The sequence below is a fragment of the Eurosta solidaginis genome, chromosome X, assembly GCF_040869045.1.
Source record: "Eurosta solidaginis isolate ZX-2024a chromosome X, ASM4086904v1, whole genome shotgun sequence".
Taxonomy (NCBI): Eukaryota; Metazoa; Arthropoda; class Insecta; order Diptera; family Tephritidae; genus Eurosta; species Eurosta solidaginis.
In genome coordinates, this window is record NC_090324.1 from 17,289,715 (window position 1) to 17,299,556 (window position 9,842).

Consider the following 9,842-nt stretch of genomic DNA (forward strand, 5'->3'; position numbering starts at 1 on the left):
GCGAACATTTCAATTTGCAAACATCCATTTAATAACGAATATGATTTTGACAGCAGCTCCAAATGCAAACTAACAGGCATAACCAAAGGAGAGATCTACTCAGTAGGCGCATCTAAGCTCAATTTTGTAATACAGAAAGACCAAATAGGCATATATTTTCAACTGGTAAATGACGATTTTCTAATAACAACAGACGGAATAATAGATATAGACTTTTTAATGGACCACCTTTGTATAATTAACTACGAAACTTTCACCATTACAATAATTGTCAACAATACAGAACATATTTTACCAATCAATACAAAATTACCATCACAAAAAAACAGTACGGATACCACCAAGAACAGAGATAATCTTGCCAGTTAAACTAAACATACAAGAATATAGCGTAGTATTAAACAAGGAATTACAAGAAGGTGTATTTTTAGCGAATTCAATTGCACCAGCTAAGGGAATTTCCCATGTAAAGATTTTAAACGTCAACACACATGCAGTCAATCTTCAAGAATTAGAATTTAATACAGAAAAATTATCAAACTACACGATTTTAAAAGCCAATTGTCAACCAAATACCTACAACAATGAACGATTCAAAAAATTTATGAAAATATTAAAACTCGAAAATTTAGACAAATACACAGAAACAGAACTAACAGAAATTTTTAGAAAATATCAGTCAATATTTCATTTAGAAGGAGAGAAACTTTCAGTAAATAATTTCTATGACCAAAAACTCAATCTCACAGACAACTCATTGTATACATAAAGAACTATAGATTACCTCAAACACAACAGGTACGAATTCAGAGCCAAGTACAAGAAATGATCGACAACGACATTATTGAACATTCCGTTAGCCAATACAACTCTCCTTTGCTTTTAGTACCAAAGAAAAGTGAAAGTGACGATAAGAAATGGCGCTTAGTAGTAGACTATAGAAAACTAAATGACAAAATAGTAAGCGACAAATTCCCATTGACAAGATTAGAAGACATACTTGATATTTTAGGACGAGCGAAATATTTCACAACCCTAGACATGACAAGCTCTTTTCGCCAAATACCGCTACAAAATGACTCAAGACCTCCAACGGCATTTTCGACACAAGATGGTCACTACCAATTCAAACGTCTACCATTTGGATTGAAAATATCCTCAAACAGTTTCCAAAGAATGTTAACAATAGCATTGAGCGGTCTAAAATGTGAAGCTTTTCTCTACGTAGACGACACAATTTTTTTCGGATGTTCCCTAAAACATCTCAACAGGAATCTATTTAAAGTATTTGACAGATTAAGATACTACAATCTCAAACTAAACCCTAGCAAATGTCAATTCCTCAAGTCAGAAGTAATTTATTTAGGCCACTTAATAACGGACAAAGGTATAAAAACCGACCCATCCAAATGCAAAGTAGTACGCAATTACCCCAAACCGACAAATCCAGACGAGACTAGAAGGTTCATTTCATTTTGCGATTATTACAGACGTTTTATCCCGGACTTCGCAAAAATCGTCAAATGCCTCAACTCACTATTGAAAAAAGGAAAACCCTTTATTTGGTCAGAATAATGCGAAAAGGCGTTTAATAGCCTAAAAGAAAAACTAATTAACCCACCCATCTTACGGTACCCAGACTTTGACAAACCCTTTATACTTACAACAGATGCATCTAATGTCGCTTTAGGAGCCATATTATCACAAGGGGAAATAGGACATGATTTACCAATACCATATGCCAGCAAATCATTGCAAAAGCATGATATAAAAAAACCCATTATAGAAAAGGAGTTATTAGTCTTTTAGGACATACCTTTATGGAAGAAAATCCATCGTGGTAACGGACCACAGACCACTAATATCACTATTTTCGCATAGAAATCCATCATCAAAAATGACACGAATTAGAATAGACCTGTCAGAATATGATTTTGAAATCGTATACAAGCAAGGGAAAATCAATACCAATGCAGATGCACTATCACGCATCAAGATGGATAGTGACATACTCAAATCAATGATTCCAAAAAGCAAAAATGAGCAAGAAGATAGAAAAAGTATACACATTTTAACTAGGAGCAAGACCGCAAAATTGAAGGATAATCGAGAAAAAGAAATAGCGCAAGATAATAAGAATACCGGTAGACCTATTAAAGAAGACAGCATGTCTCATAAAAAGCCTGATCAACTTCACATTTGGGAATGCCCATCTTTTAATGACGTGAAGAAAATGAAGAAATTTAAATTTTATGTTGAAAAAGAAAGTAGTACTACAATTAAAATAATTAATAATGAAGTGCACGTAACTTGTAGCGATGACCCTTTGAGTAAAGATTCAATGTTGGAGAAACTACATACTTTACTGAGGAATTCACATATAAAGGAGCTAGCCCTCTGTGAAAAAGATTTTATATTTAAAAATATCGATATGAATGCATTTAAAAAGAAACACAATGAGTTAGAAATGAATAAACGCGCGCCAGTAAAAATTTTAATATACAAAGCTCCAATAGAAATAGAAATTATGATTATGAAATACAAACTGATAGACGAGTACCACTGCTCTAGCATTGCAGGTCATTTAGGAATTCGAAAAACAATTTTAAAACTTAAACAAAAATGCATATAGGAAACATGAGACAGATGGTCAAAAAATTTATTAATAGCTGCAAAAAATGCACACAGAATAAAGTAGTAAGACACACAAAAGAACTACTTGTAGTGACAAACACACCAACGGCAACATTTGCGACCTTAACGATTGACACTGTAGGCCCTTTGCGCATATCAAACGGCTACAGATACATATTAACAATGCAATGCGATTTGTCAAAATATGTAATAGCACACCCGATTGAAAATAAAGACGCCAAAATTATAGCAACCACTTTAGTCGAACAACTTATCTTAAAACACGGCTTCATTAAAACACTTAAGTCAGAGAGAGGATCAGAATTCGTAAATGAACTGATGAATAACGTATGTAATCTAATTAACACTAAACAAATATTCTCAACCCCGTAGCACCACCAAACAATAGGAGCACTTGAGGAAAATCATAGAACTCTTTGTTGAGAAATCACTTTCTCTATATTAAATATGGCAACTCATTGGAATAACTTTTGACATAACTGAAGTGTCATTTTATATTTGGGGTTTCTCATGTATTCTCTCGCTTTCCTTTCTACATTGAGCTCTCAAGTGTTAAGATGTGATCTCACATACTTTGTACTATCATATTTTCTTCTTAAATAAAATCATACATACTTAAAAGGTTATGGGTCCATGAGTGTTGTCCATCATCTTTGTGTTGTTATCATCTTCGACGATTCCATTTCTGACTCCGCCTTTGTTTCGGGATTTATTGAAAATTTGATCGAAAGTGTTAGTGCTGACTCCGAGATTCCAGATAACCTTCAAGACGAAGAAGTAAGTATGAGCGAATCAAGAGTATTCCACATTCATCGCTTCAACTGCCAAAATTACCAGCTTTGGCGAAGCCAGATAGAAATATATATGGCAGAAAATAAACTAAAGCCATACATTCTGGGTACGGAGCAGAGAACTGGAGAAAACAGTGCAAAATTTGACGAGAAAGATGCTGAAGCTCAAGCCTTCATCATGAGAGGCATAGAGCTGGAACAGCTCAAACATCTCACCAAGTGTTCAACTGCGGCCCAAATTTGGTCGAAACTAAAGGCAGTGCATGCTGAAAAGAGTGAACAATCCGCGAAAGTCCTGCTTGAAAAATTTATGAGTATCAAGATGGAAAATGAAGAACAAGTCGTTGATTTTATTGCAAGTATCATGTCAATTGCACAAAGGCTTAAAGATATGGATATAGAGCAAAAACAGCCAATGATTATTGCTAAAATATTGAGCAGTCTACCAGTCTGATTCGATCATGTGCGTACGGCGTGGTGCGCAGTGCCACGAGAACTTCAAAGCATAGAACGACTTACAGAGCACCTTGTTAATGAAGAGAGTCTCATAAGTTCACGCGCTAATCACAAAAGCAATAACAATTTCTCAAACGCTGCATACACTGTAAATGAGGGCAAAAGCAAAAATAACAACAATGGGTCAAATCAGGAACGAATTGGAAAGTGTAACTACTGTCATAAATTGGGCCACTGGGCAAGAGAATGCAGAAAATGTCGGAAAGAACAGCGACAGAAAGAAGAGAGAAAAAGCCAACATCACTTCAAAACGAGAAAAACAACAATAGTCGACATGTAGAACAATCAGCTGAAAATGCATATTTATTCAATGTGAACGAATTGCAGAATTGCAATAAAGACGAAAATATTTTCTACGCGGATTCAGGCGCCACTGATCATATGGTTTTCCAAAAGGAGTTATTCACAAATTTTCAAGCTGAATTATCCGGGAGCGTACACGTCAAATAGGATTTTTGTTATGAAAAATGTTTTACTTGTGCCTCAACTCGATAAAAATCTTATTTCTATTTCGCGAGCCACTGAGAGGGGTACAAGAGTTGTCTTTGAATCAGGTGGTACGCATGTGTATTTTATGAAAGGCAACGACGTTATAGCTAAAGGCAGGAATGAGCACCGAATATACCGCATGAATGTGCAGGCAGCGCTGTCATTATCAGTCAACGTTGCGACAACAGAGTCATTAACATTATGGCATGAACGCCTTGGTCATGTAAATTATAAAAAGCTTCGTGAGATGTATGAGCATAAAGTAGTGAGAGACTTGGGCATCTCAAATTTAAAAATAGACCAGCAATTTTGTGAGGCGTGTGCGTATAGCAAAAAACGTAGAAATTCTTTTCCGAAGTTTGGTGCAAAACGTGCTGATAAGCCTGGTGACACTTTTCACATGGATCTTTGTGGCAAAATGAGTAGCCCGACGATTGGCGGATCCAACTATTTTGCTCTTTTAAAAGACGATTATTCACGATATTGTTTTGTTTACTTTTTAAAAAGCAAAACCAATGTTTTAAGCAAACTGATGCAATTTCTAGCAGATGTATAAGCGGACGGCCACGATCTGATGGTGGCCTTGAATTTTGTAATGATGAGGTAAACCGTTTTCTTTTAGAAAACAAAATCAAACACGAAGTCACGACACCAAGAGCGCCTGAACAAAACGGGTTTATAGAGCGCCAAAATAGAACTACTGTAGAATGTGTGATGGCAATGCTTCATAACAGACATTTACCAATATATTTGTGGGCTGATGCAACCCACACTGCAGTTTACATTAAGAATAGAACGGCTTCTAATTAATACACTTGATGGGTGTACTCCATATGAAAAATGGTTTGGCAAAAAGCCGTACATAGGGCATTTGAGCGTGTTTGGATGTGATGCATTCATACACATTCCTAAAGAGCAGCGAACAAAGTGGGAGAAGAACTCGATTAAAGGCATTTTAGTCGGCTATAACGAAGGAAGCAAAGCTTATAGAGTTTTCGATCCAACTAACAGAAGAGTCTTTATTCGACGTGACGTCATATTTAACGAGAAGCCTACTGCATTTAATGAGATTTACGAAACTAAGCAACGCAGCAATGAATTTGCGGAAACATTTGTAGACAATGGAAATTGAAAAAGTCAGACTAGTTTACAACCACCACGCAGCCCTTATGCATTGAGAAGCGCATCAAAAGCACAAAAGGCTAATGAGGAAACTATTGCTGAATTGTGTGTAGCATGCATTGAGCCATCATCACTAGCGTAGGCAATGTAAAGCGATGATTCTGGCAAGTGGAAGGAAGCTATCAGTGATGAGATGCAATCTCTTCAGAAGAACAAAACATGGGTGTTGGTTCCAAGAACACGCGAAATGCATGTGATAACCAATCGCTGGATATTAAAAAAGGCCAAGTTGATAAATATAAAGTGCGTCTGGTTGTAAGAGGGTGTTCTCAAGCGCACGGCGTTGACTACGATGAAATCTCTGCACCCGTCGTCAGGTATGAATCTATCAGAATCAGTATAGCTGCAGCTCAAGGTATGGATATTATAAAATTTGACATTAAAACAGCATTTCTGCATGGCAACTTAGAAGAGACTATCTATATGGAGCGACCAAACGGATTCAATTTAGACGATCGCGTATGTTTACTTAAGAAAAGCTTGTATGGTTTGAAACAAGCTTCACGCCAATGGAATAAACGAATTGGACAGTTTCTAGTAGATTTTGGGTTTAAGCAATCGTGGGCAGATTTGTGTGTTTTTACGTACACAGTAAACAATCATACAGTATACCTAGTCTTATATGTTGATAACGGCCTTGTATGCGGAAATAACTCCAGCATAGTCAATGATTTGTTGCAAAAATTGCAGATCGAATTTGAGATTACTCAAAGAAAAGCGGAATTTTTCGTAAGTTTTCAGATTCAGTTTGACAATGAAAAGAAAACATTAAAATTATTTCAAAGCGTTTATGCTGAAAACATATTAGAGCATTTTAACCATCTTAACTGCTTTCCTGTATTTACACCCGCTGAGACTGGTAGGCATTATTCTAAAGAAGACGCTGTTGGTTTAGACAACAAAAACATTCCATACCGTGAAGCAATAGCATCACTTATGTACTTAATGATTTGCACTAGGCCTGATATTGCTCATACCGTTGATGTGCTAAGTACATATTTAGAAAAACCAGCACTATCCCATTGGCAAGGTGTAAAGAGAATAAATATAAAGAATGAAATATAGAGAAAGAGAATGAATATAAATATCTAAAAAGAACTTAGGATTATGGTATTCATTTTAATTTGAACTCTAAATCGTTACAGCTGAAGATGTATTCTGATGCTGATTGGGGAGCAGACCCAGATACAAGACGTAGCATTACAGGGTGGGCAGCATTTTTGAATGGTGGGCCAATTGCTTGGAGCTCACGAAAGCAGACAGCTACTGCAACTTCTACAATGGAAACAGAGTTTATTGCTCTCTGTAGTGCAGCAAAAGGTGTCAAATGGCTAAGACGACTGATGTTTGATTGCGGACACGAACAATTTCTACCAACTCCATTATTTTCGGATAATCAGCGAGCGATAACTTTGGTCAAGAGTCCCGAGTCGGCCAAGCGGACAAAGCACATAGATGTGCAGTATTTCTACACTTGTGACTTCCAAAACCAGCGGGAAATCGATGTCAGATATATTAAAACGAGCGAACAGCTGGCTGATATTTTTACTAAGGCTTAAAGCAAAGATAAATTCATATATTTAGCTCAAGCATTTGTACATAACTAAATGGAATTTAGTTTCAGAAAGTGAGAGGGGGTGTTGAGAAATCACTTTCTCTATGTTAAATATGGCAACTCATTGGAATAACTTTTGACATAACTGAAGTGTCATTTTATATTTGGGGTTTCTCATGTGTTCTCTCGCTTTCCTTTTTCTTTCCTTTTTGCATTGAGCTCTCACGTGTTAAGACGTGATTTCACATACTTTGTACTATTATATTTTCTTATTGAATAAAATCATACATACTTAAAACTCTTAATGAATATTTTCTTTCATTCGCCGACGTTTATGAATTGGATAAGTGGATATCGTATTACACTTTCGCATACAATACCGCCCCACACGTAGATACCCAGTATTCACCATTTGAATTAGTGTTTGGAAAATTACCCACAATACCAAGCGCCAACATAAGCAATGTAAACAAAATTTACGACATTGAAAATTACGCTAATGAGTTGAAATTGAGACTTCAAACGTCCATAAACAACGCAAAAAATTAATAAGCAATGTAAAACTAAACAGAACAAGTAAGGAAGGCTAAGTTCGGGTGTAACCGAACATAACATACTCAGTTGAGAGCTATGGAGACAAAATAAGGAAAATCAATCTGGGGTAACCCTGGAATGTGGTTGTATAACATGTGTATCAAATGAAAGGTATTAAAGAGTATTTTAAGAGAGAGTAGGCCATAGTTCTATGGATGAACGCCATTTAGGGATATCGCCATAAAGGTAGACCAGGGCTGACTCTAGAATTTGTTTGTACGATATGGGTATCAAATGAAAGGTGTTACTGAGCATTTTAAGAGGGAGTGGGCCTTAGGTCTATCGGTGGACGCCTTTTCGAGATGTCCCCATTAAGGTGGACCAGGGGTGATTCTATAATGTGTTTGTACGATATGGGTATCAAATGAAAGCTGTTAATGAGGATTTTGAAAAGGAGTGATCCTTAGTTCCATAGGTGGACGCCGTTTCGAGATATCGCCATAAAGGTGGACCAGGGGTGTCTGTAGAATGTGTTTGTACGATATGGGAATCAAATGAAAGGTGTTACTGAGCATTTTAAGAGGGAGTGGGCATTAGGTCTATAGGTGGACGCCTTTTCGAGGTATCGCCATTAGGGTGGGCCAGGGGTGACTCTAGAATGTTTGTACGATATGGGTATCAAACGAAAGGTGTTACTGAGCATTTTAAGAGGGAGGGGGCATTAGGTCTATAGGTGGACGCCTTTTCGAGATATCGCCATTAGGGTGGGCCAGGGGTGACTCTAGAATGTTTGTACGATATGGGTATCAAACGAAAGGTGTTACTGAGCATTTTAAGAGGGAGTGGACACTAGGTCTATAGGTGGACGCCTTTTCGAGGTATCGCCATTAGGGTGGGCCAGGGGTGACTCTAGAATGTTTGTACGATATGGGTATCAAAAGAAAGCTGTTACTGAGCATTTTAAGAGGGAGTGGGCATTAGGTCTATAGGTGGACGCCTTTTCGAGATATCGCCATTAGGGTGGGCCAGGGGTGACTCTAGAATGTTTGTACGATATGGGTATCAAACGAAAGCTGTTACTGAGCATTTTAAGAGGGAGTGGGCATTAGGTCTATAGGTGGACGCCTTTTCGAGATATCGCCATTAGGGTGGGCCAGGGGTGACTCTAGAATGTTTGTACGATATGGGTATCAAACGAAAGGTGTTACTGAGCATTTTAAGAGGGAGTGGACACTAGGTCTATAGGTGGACGCCTTTTCGAGGTATCGCCATTAGGGTGGGCCAGGGGTGACTCTAGAATGTTTGTACGATATGGGTATCAAACGAAAGGTGTTACTGAGCATTTTAAGAGGGAGTGGACACTAGGTCTATAGGTGGACGCCTTTTCGAGGTATCGCCATTAGGGTGGGCCAGGGGTGACTCTAGAATGTTTGTACGATATGGGTATCAAACGAAAGGTGTTACTGAGCATTTTAAGAGGAAGGGGGCATTAGGTCTATAGGTGGACGCCTTTTCGAGATATCGCCATTAGGGTGGGCCAGGGGTGACTCTAGAATGTTTGTACGATATGGGTATCAAACGAAAGGTGTTACTGAGCATTTTAAGAGGGAGTGGACACTAGGTCTATAGGTGGACGCCTTTTCGAGGTATCGCCATTAGGGTGGGCCAGGGGTGACTCTAGAATGTTTGTACGATATGGGTATCAAACGAAAGCTGTTACTGAGCATTTTAAGAGGGAGTGGGCATTAGGTCTATAGGTGGACGCCTTTTCGAGATATCGCCATTAGGGTGGGCCAGGGGTGACTCTAGAATGTTTGTACGATATGGGTATCAAACGAAAGGTGTTACTGAGCATTTTAAGAGGAAGGGGGCATTAGGTCTATAGGTGGACGCCTTTTCGAGATATCGCCATTAGGGTGGGCCAGGGGTGACTCTAGAATGTTTGTACGATATGGGTATCAAACGAAAGGTGTTACTGAGCATTTTAAGAGGGAGTGGACACTAGGTCTATAGGTGGACGCCTTTTCGAGGTATCGCCATTAGGGTGCGCCAGGGGTGACTCTAGAATGTTTGTACGATATGGGTATCAAACGAAAGGTGTTACTGAGCATTTTAAGAGG